The sequence below is a fragment of the Procambarus clarkii genome, chromosome 11 (assembly GCF_040958095.1).
Source record: "Procambarus clarkii isolate CNS0578487 chromosome 11, FALCON_Pclarkii_2.0, whole genome shotgun sequence".
NCBI classification, from domain to species: Eukaryota; Metazoa; Arthropoda; class Malacostraca; order Decapoda; family Cambaridae; genus Procambarus; species Procambarus clarkii.
The window spans coordinates 20858886-20873027 of record NC_091160.1 but is presented as its reverse complement, the minus strand read 5'-3'; the positions used below and the strand labels follow the sequence as shown (position 1 = coordinate 20873027).

Genomic DNA, 14142 nt, shown 5'->3' with positions numbered 1-14142 from the left:
GCCTATTCTACAAATTCATAAACAACAAATTGCAAGTAAAGGATAATATCCAGAGGTTGAAAATGGGATACAGATTCACGGAAAATGAAAAGGAAATGTGTGAAACATTAAATGAAAACTTCCAAAGTGTGTTTGTACAAAATGAAATCTTCAGAGAACCAGACACAATAAGAATTCCAGAGAACAACATAGAGCGGATAGAGGTGTCTAGAGATGAAGTGGAAAATATGCTAAAGGAGCTCAGTAAGAACAAAGCAGCTGGCCCAGATGGTGTTTCACCATGGGTTCTGAGAGAATGTGCATCTGAGCTCAGAATTCCCCTTCATCTGATCTTTCAGGCATCCCTGTGTACAGGAATCGTAGCAGATGTGTGGAAACAGGCTAACATAGTTCCAATCTACAAAAGTGGCAGCAGGGAAGACCCCCTCAATTATAAACCTGTATCATTGACAAGTGTAATAGTGAAAGTATTGGAAAAACTAATCAAAACTAAATGGATAGAACACCTGGAGAGAAATTATATAATATCAGACAGACAGTATGGTTTTCGATCTGGAAGATCCTGTGTATCGAATTTACTCAGTTTCTATGATTGAGCCACAGAGATATTACAGGAAAGAGACGGTTGGGTTGACTGCATCTATCTGGACCTAAAAAAGGCTTTTGACAGAGTTCCACATAAGAGGTTGTTCTGGAAACTGGAAAATATTGGAGGGGTGACAGGTAAGCTTCTAACATGGATGAAAAATTTTCTGACTGATAGAAAAATGAGGGCAGTAATCAGAGGCAATGCATCGGAATGGAAAAATGTCACAAGTGGAGTACCACAGGGTTCAGTTCTTGCACCAGTGATGTTTATTGTCTACATAAATGATCTACCAGTTGGTATACAAAATTATATGAACATGTTTGCTGACGATGCTAAGATAATAGAAAGGATAAGAAATTTAGATGATTGTCATGCCCTTCAAGAAGACCTGGACAAAATAAGTATATGGAGCACCACTTGGCAAATGGAATTTAATGTTAATAAATGTCATGTTATGGAATGTGGAATAGGAGAACATAGACCCCACACAACTTACATATTATGTGAGAAATCTTTAAAGAATTCTGATAAAGAAAGAGATCCAGGGGAGGTTCTAGATAGAAAACTATCACCTGAGGACCACATAAAGAATATTGTGCAAGGAGCATATACTATGCTTTCTAACTTCAGAATTACTTTTAAATACATGGATGGCGATATACTAAATAAATTGTTTATGACTTTTGTTAGGCCAAAGCTAGAATATGCAGCTGTTGTGTGGTGCCCATCTCTTAAGAAGCACATCAACAAACTGGAAAAGGTGCAAAGACATGCTACTAAGTGGCTCCCAGAACTGAAGGGCAAGAGCTACGAGGAGAGGTTAGAAGCATTAAATACGCCAAAACTAGAAGACAGAAGAAAAAGAGGTGATATGATCACTACGTACAAAATAGTAACAGGAATTGATAAAATCGACAGGGAAGATTTCCCAAGACCTGGAACTTCATGAACAAGAGGTCATAGATTTAAACTAGCTAAACACATGCCGAAGAAATATAAGAAAATTCACCTTCGCAAATAGAGTGGTAGACGGTTGGAACAAGTTAAGTGAGAAGGTGGTGGAGGCCAAGACCGTCAGTAGTTTCAAAGCGTTATATGACAAAGAGTGCTGGGAAGACAGGGACACCACAAGCGTAGCTCTCATCCTGTAGCTACACTTAGGTAATTACACACACATATACGTGAAAACAAAATTATAAGCTGCCGACCAGTGGGCAGAGAGCATCACGCCGGCCAGGCGAAGAAGGCACAAAACTGCATCAAAAGGCCCACCTTGACAACAAAACCCCAAAGTTCCAACACGACCACAACATGTGCCAAGACCCAAAAAGATCAGTCTGCAAGCCAGGAAGACCCCGGAACCCCAGAAGGCAGAGCCGGGTCACACACGAGAAGAGGAAGAAACCTCCGGAACGAAACCAAACAACCCAAAGAAACCCGGAATCGAACCAGGAGGAGCCCAAACCACCACATTTGCCAGGCGGAGATACACCACAGAAAGGCAAAGCACAGCCCCCAGACAGAACCCCCAGGGAAATGGTCAAAACAGACCGAAAATTGAGTGACAAGGTGTGGGAGCAAGCATAACAGACAGGGACACTGAGCCCAAACCCTAGGGCCCAGACCCAAAACAGACAAAACGGAAAACCCGGTGTAAAATCAACACTCAAACATTCGCAGAGGAACAGAAAACGGGCAGAAAACACCAGAAAAGCAAAGAAACGACAACAGGAGAATAAAACCCCTGAAAAAAGTGAAAAAAACTCACCCAAGATGCTCGCTCACACACCCAGGCGGATGTAAACAAACCGCAATGCTGCCCTGGTGGCCATGCCGGGAAACCGGCAAAAGAAAATGGCCACCAGAACAGGGGGCTGTGACTGACGCAAAAGATATGAAAACACGCCAGTAAAAGTGCGAAGCAAGCAGACTGGATGGGAGAAAAACTCCACCCAGAAACAGAAAACCCTGGCAGGGTCAAACAGCTTCAGAACTGCTAGCAGGCATCCCCCACAGCCCCGGGAACCCGCAACAGAGGCCCCGGGGCACAGCCGTCCTCCATGCCCTCCGCCTTTAAAGAAAAGGAAGTGTCCAAAGGAAAGGCAGCAAGAAAGGGCCGCTGGTAAGACTCAGAAGCCTTGGCAGGAGGAACATGCTCGAAAACCTCCGTCCCCAACCCGAATGGGGCAGCCCCCCGAAACCGCCAGAGTCTCGGCCCCAACTAAACCCCACCCCGACCCCGAAACCCGCAGATGGTTAGGAGCCGGGAACAGGGAGGGAAAGGGGCGAACAGCACCTAACCAAAAGGGGGCGGCCCCGGGGCATCCGAGTGGGAAACCAACATAGCGTGTTGCAGCAACCCAATCTAGCTTGCAACACGGATGCCGCCTGTACTTTGAACAGTAATAACATCAGGAGAATACTGGAGAACAAGCAGAGAATATCTCTCGCAAGACTCCGGGTCAAGGTGTCAAGTGACCCAACAGGCAGCATGACGGAGGTAAAAGTGGCGACTGTCACCCAAGGACAAGGGCACAGCAACCAACGATCCCGTACATGACGGGTTGGAACCCGGAAGACACATTCAATGGTCCACCAAGCCCCGACAGGGGTTTCCAGGGCCCGTAGGGGTAACAACTATGGGAAACCTGGGCAAGGTGTTGCTAACAGATTAAGAAACCCAAAAATAACAAGGGCCATGACGAGGATTCGAACCTGTGTCCGAGAGCATCCCAGACGCTGCCTAATCGACCGAGCTACGACAGGGTCAAAAGGAGTTGAAACCGAAGTATAACTGAACTTACTGGATCCTGCAGCCTCTCCGAGGCACAAACAGGGTTTTACACAAAACCCTGCGACGTGTACAATCACGGAGGCCTAGCAGAGGGCCACCAAACACTAACAGTGGAACTATAGCCCCACTGGGCAGAACCCCACCAGGCAAATGAAAAAAACAAAAGAAAAACCATGCAAAAGTAAACCGTCTCCAGAGGCAACAGGAACCAGTCGCCGAATAGGTGGCAGGTCGCACAACACCTTGACGCCCTAACCAGCACAATAACAGTCCCTACCCAGGGCCAAACAAGGGGTCCCAAGGTCCAGCTGGCCCCAAGGGCGAGGCAAATGCCGAGCAGCAAGAACCCCTACGGGAATGGTTCCCGAAGGCCCCAGGGAAGATAACCCTGTCACGCAGGTGCAGTACTCACAGGGCGCTTAGGGAAGGAAACCCCTAAGCGCATGCAGCCCTGGTACTGATGAGGAACACCTGGCCACCGCACTACAACACACGGCAGTGAACACCACACAAGGCAAACACCGCCTAAGAAACTGAGGCCAGAGAAGCGTCAATCCGGGTTGACATTAGCTTACGAACTGATGCTAGGCAGCCAACGCGGTGAGGTCCGGGGCTCCCCCCTCCCGCTCTCGGGGTGGGGAGGGCTGCGCGGACGATCGGCGCGGCAGTAAAGTGTGATGTTTGCTTGTTTGCTTGGGATTGTAGGGAGTTTCTATCTCTCTGTCTCTCTGTTCGGTTTTTTGTTTTAGTTTTTTACCATGTGGGGTTTGTTTTGTTATGCCTACCTTTCTGGATGCCTAACCCTGGTCGATGGCAGATAAGGAAAACCCCAACCACAAGGGGGTTTTCCAAGGCCACTGCTCCCTGAAACTTCTCTGAAGGGGCCAGGTTCTGGCGCTGGTCCCTGGTAGGTCTGAACTCCTTAGCTAATGTCCTGGTCTAATATAACATACATTAGCCCAATAAGCTCATGGGAGCCGTAGGGGCTCCCCACAGAAACAATGAGTGTTGCCCTGTGACAAGGGGACAGAGCAACCCTAAAATTCGCACAAAGCAAGAGGGAACACAGGGGGTCTCCTCCATCGGACCCGAGTGCCCCCCTGCAGGGTTTTCCAGGGCCCCTAGACTGGGTCTGCTAAGGGTTATCCCAGGCAGTGTACTGTTAACTGGCACCCCAAAATACCAAGCAAACTGCTAAAAGCTGAACTCATGGGACGTGTCCACTCACGAGAGCGAAGCAAGGGATGCCACCTCACAACGACCCTAATATAAGGGGAGGGAGAATACAACGCAGACCCCCACCAGGGAAAAAGAAAAAGAAAAGAAAAACCTCACAAGAGGACAACGTACCCGAAAAGAACAGAGCTGGCTGCTGTTAAAGGTGAAACCTAGCTACGCAGTACCCTGCGCCCCACCAGTGCAAAAACTACTACTTACCCCAAGGCAAACAAGGGCGGAAAACCCACACACTCGGGGCGCCAAACACCAAGCAGGAAAAGGCCAACAATCTGATGATGATTTTCTTTCCCCTCCCAGGGGAGGGGGGAGCTATGCAGACATGTGGTGCGGCTCATGTGATGTCATGCTTGTTTCCTTGTTTTTCTTTGGGGAGTTCTCTCCACTCGTTTGCGATTTTTGTTGTTTTAACCAGAATAGGGGTTTGTTTACAAGGACCCACAGATGGATGTATCCCCACAGGAAGCCCAGTCACTGGTGCTGCAAAAGCCAGCTGATACCTGTCTATTGCTGGGCAAACCAATCCCTGTGAAGGGTGCAACCACGGGGAGGGGAAGGGGGGGTCCTAGGGGACGGCTACCAAATGCCACCGAGGCAAACATAACCAGAAGCAAGGCAGACCTCCACCAGGCAGAAAGGATCAAGAAAACAAATAAAACAAAAACACAGAAAGCATACCACAGCAACAGGGCGTCAGAGAGAGACACGGCTGCCGAGATTATGTGAGCTATGCAAGCACCGTGCACCCCAATCCAGCAACATACATACTCCCTACCCAGGGCCAAATGAACGCACTAAGAACCCTACAGACCCCAAGAGCGAGGTCAATGCCAAGTGACAGCAACCCCTTCAGGAGTGAGAACCCAAAAGCCCCAGGGAATAGAGCCCTGAGGACCAAAGGAAGTACTTGCAGAGCGCCTAGGGAAAAGAACCCTAAGCGCATGCAGCCCAAAGTACAGCCTTCTCCTGGCCACTGCACCACCCACACAGCAGGCACAACTGCGAAGGCAAAATCTTGAGAGGAGATTGAGGCCAGAGGTAACATCAGCCCCAGTTGGCTTCAGTCGACAAGCTGGGGAGCGAACAGCCTGTAAGGTCACAAACTTGCAAGCAGTACCCTAGAATATGAACTCATGAAACCCGTCCTTACTTTCTTAATCACAGTATAGGTATGTTACTTTAAAACCTAGGTTTGTAGAACCCATATGCAATTATTAACACTTCAAACACAGCAATGATCACGTGGGACCGATACCATATTTTTGCATTGGCTGGACTTGAGAAACAATCAAAGTGTATCCATTACATTTATTTAACCACAGGGAAAAGGATAATACACACAAGGAAAAATCCCACTCCCCAGATTAACGAACACAGTTCTCTTCAATTGGATATAAATGGAGGTCAATAACCTCACACAATGAGGTAAGTACCTCACGAGCACACACCACACAACCTGTGTGTGTTTAGTCTCCGCCCTCTCTCTCAAGTGGAGTGTAGGGATGCTTCTCTCATGAAAACACGAGGGATAAATTTTTACACAGAATCATATTCACTAATACATTCTCTCAAACACAAATGAAACAAAAATTAACACACATAAAACCAGCATTGAATGTAATGAAACGCCATTTTCAGAGTTATCCAAGCAGATATGCTAATGTCTGACTTTGGCATCAGTCTTTTCTTGTTGGCCAACGCCAACAAGAAAAGCGCCTCAGAAAACAATCCAGAACCGAAGGGGCCATAACAACCGAGGAAAAAAGAGATCACCCAATACAAGAACAAGGACGGCACAAGCGGTGCAAGAGCAGGCCGGAGGCGAAGCACACCAGAGACAGCTCGCCAATTGCGGCAGAGGTAACACCAAAACCGAAGCCACCCGGAGCGGCTGTGCCAGCGCTACACGAGACAAGGCGACAGTATGTAGCAAGATAACGATCCTGAACCTTTACAAGAAAAGGACAAGACCACACCAACAAAATGCAGCAAAGCTACTAAGGGACAAAAAGAAAAATGAAGGACTGCCAAAAAAAACCTACACTGCCGCCGAAACGAAGCACGCAGGTGGGACACCATCAACGAAGCCACCTGATCACCAACATATAGTGAAAGACTCGAGGCAGAACCAAACCAGTCCCGCCATGGACCGATTGAGCATAGAAAGAGGCGGAGCTGCGGGAAAACGTCGGGTGCGAACACCGAACAAGCAGAGATGGAAACCAAAGCTGGCAAGGAACCAGATGGAACCAGATGGAACGTCTGTCGTACTGAAAAACTTCCCAATGCTAGCGAGCTCGCCAAAAGATCAGAAACACTGCGGGTCTAACGCGAGACTTCGAGAAAGCACACCGCGAGATCATGAAAATACCAACTGACAGAGCAATCTTGAGGTTATCTTGAGATGATTTCGGGGCTTTAGTGTCCCCGCGGCCCGGTCCTCGACCAGGCCTCCACCCCCAGGAAGCAGCCGTGACAGCTGACTAACTCCCAGGTACCTATTTACTGCTAGGTAACAGGGGCATTCAGGGTGAAAGAAACTTTGCCCATTTGTTTCTGCCTCGTGCAGGAATCGAACCCGCGCCACAGAATTACGAGTCCTGCGCGCTATCCACCAGGCTACGAGGCCCCGAGCAAGCCAATAAACAGGAACCCAAAACCCGGCAAGCCGGGAAAGAACCAACCCAGGTGAGCAGAAACGCCCCCGTCTGGGAGGAACCCCCCGGGACCCCTGAAGGACCGCCAGAAGCCGCCAGCAGAAAAAACACTGAAAACGCAGATGCCGCAAACTCCAAGGAAGATGAGGAATGAAGAAGAAAGGCAGCAATTGGGAACAAAAGGGACATGACCTACCACACACAGACCCCAGTTAGGAACCTGTACACCAGGTGATTGACAGTTGAGAGTTGAGGTCAGGGAGCCAGAGCTCAACCCCTGCAAGCACCAATAGGTGAGTACAAATAGGTGAGTATAGAGAAGACAATGTATAAGGAAGGGCTCAGCCAGGCACTGCACGACAGGCAAGGAATGAGTGTCCAAGATAAGAAGCGATAAGAAGAGATCCAAGATAAGAAGCGAAGCGATGTCCAAGATATTTTCAAGCATGGGTTGGACATGTATATGAGGTTGGATTGGGTGGTTAAAAATAGGAGCTTCCTCATATGGGCCAATAGGCCTTCTGCAGTTACCTTTGTTATGTTCTTATGTTTTTATGTTCTTAAGGCCACGAAGACGGGGCCATGCCACACCGTGTAAGAAATAACACAGACAAACAAAGAAGGCCACAGGAAGAAGCACGCAAAGAGCCAAACAAAACGCCACAACCAACCCCAAACACTCATCCAAAAACCACAAACCAGCGCCTGGCCGAAGAGACGCCCGACCACCTTAACTCACCTGCAGTGCATAGGCACGAACGTGTCACGACACATCTTAGCCGAGAACATCCCAGGAGCACTGCTAGTGGAATAAGGCCAGAGTCGCACATACAGGAAAAGAGAAGGGTAGAGGCGAATGCGGCACCCCACACCCGTATGCAGAGAAAACTAGGCATCTACCTCACATCAGTAATCCAGAACACCCCCAGTATCTACGAAGCCTGGACTGGAATGATAAGAGGAGCGAGAGGTGAAGCACTCTAGAGAAAAAGGGACGCGGAACACCCCACTTGAGCACACCATCCATAACAAAACAAATTCTCATGGAGCATGCACAGGATGCATGAGGTCCGAACTGCACAACCGCCCAGTGGGGAGGGCGCCCACAAAGAGTACAGTATGTGAGGAATATTAGCAGTGTCGAGACAGATCACGAAGAGAAAATATAAGGACAGAAGAACGAGACCAAAGAAAAACCAAGAAAAAGCACAGAAGGGCACCAACGAGTCCTAGAAAGGACTGGAGGTAAGCCTCACTGTAAGACGACAGACGTTCCAATAATACGGGAAGAATCAAAGACCTTCCAGAACCTTCGGGATCCTACAGAAGCAAGCACAAAATCATGTAGGCTCATAAAGGCACAGTCACAACCGAGACCAAAGATCATGCAGAACCCCAATGTGAGGGGAACATGACCCCGACATGACGGAGAAGTCCTGTCCCAAAGAAGGGTGAGAAAACGGAGAAGAGTACCCACCAATAGGACCCAACAGATGGACCCGAAGGAACAAGGAACCAAACCCGGGAAAGGGCCGACGCCGAACAACCCATACACAGGGGGGAAAGGAAAAACCAACCTCCCTGTAACCGCAAGCCCCGCTATGAGGGTAGAAAACCCCGGCAGGGGTCCAAAGGGACCCGAGGCCCCCCAAGCCAGCCCCTCCCCAGCGCCCGGAACCTCCATGGCATGCCCCGGGGCCGAGCCGTCCCCCCAATGCCCCAGCCTCCCAAGAAAAAGCCGAGGCAGCCGGATAATTACTAAGAAAGGGAGCCCACTGGCAGACTCATACAACACGGCTGGAGGAACAAGCTCGAATGCCTCCGTCACTACCCCGGAAGGAGAATTCCCGAGACCGCCCGAGTCTCAAGACCATCGAATCCCCGCCCCGACCCCGAGCCCACAGACGGAGAGGATCCGGATGAAGGAAAAAAGAGGGGGGGGGGGGGCCCGACTATACCACAACAGGGGAAAGACAAGGGGGCGCAGACGGAAACAAAGCCGAAGCGGCCTACACCCCTAAGCCCTGGCACAACAACCAAAACAGCAGCCTTGGGGCTTCATGGGAGCAAAGAACCCAGCGCATTGCAACCACCTGAACCCAACGTGCAACGCCTGTGCCGCCTGCACCCCGCATAGCCAGCATAGGACTAGGTAACTGAGTCACAAACAAGCAACAAAACTTGCAGGACTCTGGGTCGAAGGTGCCACTGACCCAACAGGCAGCTGACGGAGGCAAAAACAGTGAGCGTCACCCTGAGACAAGGGAACAGAGCAACCCTCAAACTAGGATGCGACCCCTGGGGACCCAGGGGTCACATCCATCGGACCCACGCGCCCCCGTGGGGATTCCCAGGGTCCTGAGATAGAACTCCCGCTCAGGGAAACCCAGGCAGGGTGCAGTTAACCGGCGCCCAAGTCTACCAAACAGTTTTCTAAGAGCTGAACCCCCGGGACGTGTACACTCACGGGGACCAAGCAGGAGGGGGTACCACCGGAAGAAAGAAGAGTACACAGTACACAGGGGCCAATAAACAAGGCAGACCCCCCACCAGGTAGATAAACAAAAAGAAAAAGAAAACCCCGCAAGAGGACAGCGTACCCAGGTGGAACAGAGCCGGCTGCTATGATTGGTGAAAACAAGCTGTGCAGTACCCTGCGCCCTGTACCAGTGCAAACTGCCCCCTACCTTAAGGCGAACAAGGGAGACAGAACACCCTAGCACACAAAGGGCGGCCGAAAACCAAGCAGTAAATGGCCTAGCAGAGGCAGAACCCAAAGAACTTATGGAAGGTGGCCCCAAGCCCCAAGGGCAGTACTTACTGGGCACCTAGGGAAGGGAGCCCTAGGTGCATGCAGCCCGAGTACTGATGAATCACTCCTGGCTCGCGCACCACCTAAAAGACAGACACCACACACAAGGCACAGTGCTGAATCAACCACTGGAGTCAGAGCACATGACTATTACCTATAGTATCAACCTCAGAACTGAGAGGTGGATAACCGGCGCAGGGGGTCTGGGGCTCCCCGTCCCCCTCCCAGGAAGGGGAGAGCTGTGCAGATGGCGGCGCAATAACATGTGACGTCATACTCGTTTGCTCATTTCTGTTTTATGGAGTTTAATCCACTTGTTTGGCTTTTTGTAGCAATTTTCAGCAGAATAGGGGTTTGTTTTGGGATGCCTATCTTTCTGGGTGCCTAACCCGGTCGATGGCAGACAAAGAATGCTTCCAACCACACGGGGGTTTCTATAGGCCGTTACTCCTCGTGCCTCTGTGAGGGGGCCAGGTTCTGGCTCATGGTCCCCAGTAGGCCCACAGAACTCCATACACATGACTGATGTCAAAGTCTGGCACTAGCATATTGGATTGGGATAGCTCCGGGGAGAGAACGGGGCTTTCCCCAGAAAACAAACTTGGATTTTAGCTATGAGAAACATTACATTAACAATCACAAAAGTTATACTTTATATACCAGTCATTACAAGCTAACTCGGGGCCTCCCCCCTGCCCCCCAGGGTACGCTAATGAGCGGTGCGTTGGTTTGATGACGTTTTGCTTGTTGCATTGTTTTTCTTGGGGGGGCATTTTTGGATTCTGTTCGGTCATGGGTTGCAATGTTCCACCATTTAGGGTTTGTTTTGGGATGCCTACCTTTCTGGGTGACTTCCCCGGTAGATAGCAGACATGAATATACAGTGGTACCTCGGAATGAGATTGTCCCTGTATGCGAGGTTTTCGGAAGGCGAGCAGTATTTACTCCAAAAATTTGTCTCAGAAGGCGAGGGTTACTTCGGGACGCGAGTTTGTTGATACGCGTACAGGCCGACCTAGCGCGTGGTGGTTCGGCGATCGTCGCCCCTCCGCCCCGCCGCCCCTCAGTTTACCATTGTCTCGCGCTCAGTGACTACCCCCACATCAATTCTTCTCACGGATTTTCAGTGTTTTGTTGGATTTTTGGTGATTTGTCTATACAATTTGTTATTATATATCTCACCATGGGTCCCAAGAAAGCCAGTGGTAAGGATAAAGGCCAGAAAGCTCATGTGAGGATGACAATAGAGGAGAAACAAGAGATCATTCGGAAGCATGAGAACGGTACACGTGGTGTTGAACTTTGTAGGCAGTACAACAAAGCCACATCAACAATATGCACTATACTTAAGAAGAAAAATAAGATTATGGGTGCTAAAGTGGCAAAAGGAGTAAGAACATTAACGGCACAAAGACCACAAATACTTGAAGAAGTGGAAAAGTTGTTATTAATTTGGATACACGACAAGGAGTTGAGGGGTGATAGTGTTTCGGAGGCCATTATTTGTGAGAAAGCCAGGGTGTTGCACGAAGACCTTCTAAAGAATACCCCTGCAACGAGTGATGCAGATAAGAAAGAGTTTAAGGCAAGCAGGGGCTGGTTTGAAAAATTTAGAAAGAGAAGTGGTATCCATAGTGTTACAAGGCATGGGGTTATGTGATGTGATTATGGAAGGGGACTCCCCTTCCAAACAGTAACTCCTCTCCACCTCCCCCTTCCTCACCATCTTCCATACGCCTACAGCACTCGACAGCAAGGTAAGTAATAACTGGAACACAGTTTTGTAGGTTTATTTAGATGAATTAGGTAAATTAGGTATAAAAATTTAGTTTGATGTGGGGTTTTTGGGGTAGTCAGGAACGGATTAATTCATTTCCCTTTATTTCTTATGGGGAAATTAACTTCGGAATGCGAGTTTTCGGAAGGCGAGGCGTCTCCAGGAACGGATTAAACTCGCATTCTGAGGTATGCCTGTACTCTCAAAGAGTGGAGTTTTCATAGGAAATTGCTCCCTGCCCCTCTCTGAGGGAGCCAGGTTCTGGCTTGTGTTTCTCAGTAGGCAGAACTCCATGTGACTGAAGCCCCAGATTAATATAGCATATATCGCTCCAATAGCTCCAGGGAGCCGGCAGGGCTCTCCACAGAAAATAAGGTTTAAGTGCAAATAAAAAGCTCCTAATGAGCCAGCCACTCAGTTGCTTCTTTAGGCATCCACCTCACCCAAGGATATGGAAAAAGTTCCATCGAACCATTATAACCTTCTCAGTCCTAATGGAGCTGGGTTCTTTTCAAGCTGTTCCAGCTGGACAAGTAAAGGAGGAAACATGACACTGAAGAATTCTCAATCTAATCCAAAATAACCACCCAGAAGGTTCATTCACCAACAATCAAATAACTCTTCCAAACCAATATTTGACATCAAAGAGATTGCCAAGTATAGTCCAATAAATTGTTATAATAGTTGGCTACCTGGCCACTACCCCAATCCACCACTAGATGTCACTACCAGTACTGTCAATGAAGGCACCAGGGAACTTTACCTCATTTTCATCCCAGCTAAAAATCTCAAAGATGCAGGTGAAGTTCGACAATAATGGGAAGGGGACAAGAGCTATCAAGTGATTTGCTCAGAATGGAGCTTTTCAACTACACACAAAGCCTATTTATGAGCTTAGACCACTTAATCTAAGGCAAGAATTTCCATGACCAAATTGACAAAAGGAAGGAACATACAAGGAAACACTTACCAGAGCATAAAGTGGAGCCAGAAGGGGACACAGAAAAAACAGGCACTCAAGGAGAGAAAGACAGGGCTGCAAACAATGGTGACACCTAGAATAAAAAACAAACATAAAACATCAGAACCACTAAAAAAGCCAAGTGCCAGCAGTAAGGCTAAGTCAGAAGATAGACGCATGCCAAAGTACCACTAAAACTACCAGAGAAGGCCAGAAGATAGGAGGGCCACACAGTCACAGAACAGTGGAAAGCAGATTTCAAAATCCTAACCATGAGGAAAAGCAGCATGCTGGAGCTCACTAACACAAATCCAGCGAACTGTGGCAGGAGAACTATACAAAGACAGCTCATCACATAAAGAAAAAATAGGCTAGTAAGTCGGCCAATGGAAATAAGCAAGACATATTTCACAAGAACACGAGCTCTAGAAAACAGGCAGAACCATCCAAATGAAAAATCAAATAACTGACACCCAGAAGACCAGGTACTCCATAAATGTCAGAAGAAAAGCAACAACCGAAGCCCTATGCTATAACAATTGACACTGAAATAAGGCCACTCAAGCAGGGTACAGTAAAGCATCAATAAAAGTCTGATAAAGGAAGCAAAAATGCTACACTGTATGTCCACTGAATCCAAATTCCAACCAGAAAGAAAGGGATGGCCCAGTGCCATGAACCAAAACTTTTCCCTCCCCAAGCCCACATTGGAAGCATAAAGAAAGACCACTAGCAACCCATAAGAGGACAGCACCAATGAAACCAAAACCTGCTTAGTGAACACTCATCAGGCCCAAAGTGGCTGCCTCTGGGCTGTGCCACTCAGCTGTCACACAAGGTTGCATTACTCAGCTGTCTCTGGGCTTGAGTTTGCCTGGCTTCCTCCTGGTCAGTTTGAAGCAAATGATGTCAGGTTGCATATGCCTGGCAGGCACTGGGTCATGTTTGCTTAGATGGAACTAGGGTGTATTTACCCAGCTAATGCCAGGCCATGTTTGTAGAGCTTGCACTGGGTTGAGTCGCAATGCTGACTATGGGCCATATGGGTCAATTGGTTTCAGGATGTATTATACCTGTCAAAAACCTGTCAATGATTCCAAGGATCAGTATCCCTGCGCTCAGTTTCTGATCAGGCCTCCTGGTTGGTGGTCTGTTCAACCAGGCTGTTTGAAGTGGTTGCTTGCAGCCTGATGTATGGGGTCACAGCCTGGTTGACTGTTTTTCAACCATGTTAGACAACAGCTTCTGGGCTGGGCCAGCCACAGCTTTCATGCTGTGTCATGCAAGTTGGCCTTTTCTGGGTATCTTTACTGTAG

The 14142-nt window shown here is 48.7% G+C and overlaps 1 protein-coding gene and 1 pseudogene across 1 annotated transcript in view; one reads left to right on the top strand and one right to left on the bottom strand.

Annotated features, from left to right (window-relative positions):
• Window positions 1–14142, bottom strand: part of TBC1D5 (TBC1 domain family member 5) — a gene marked incomplete in the record, with an annotated part of 601299 nt that overhangs the window by 264947 nt on the left and 322210 nt on the right.
• The window catches only part of LOC123758392 (uncharacterized), a 48016-nt pseudogene that overhangs the window by 2017 nt on the left and 31857 nt on the right, over window positions 1–14142 (top strand).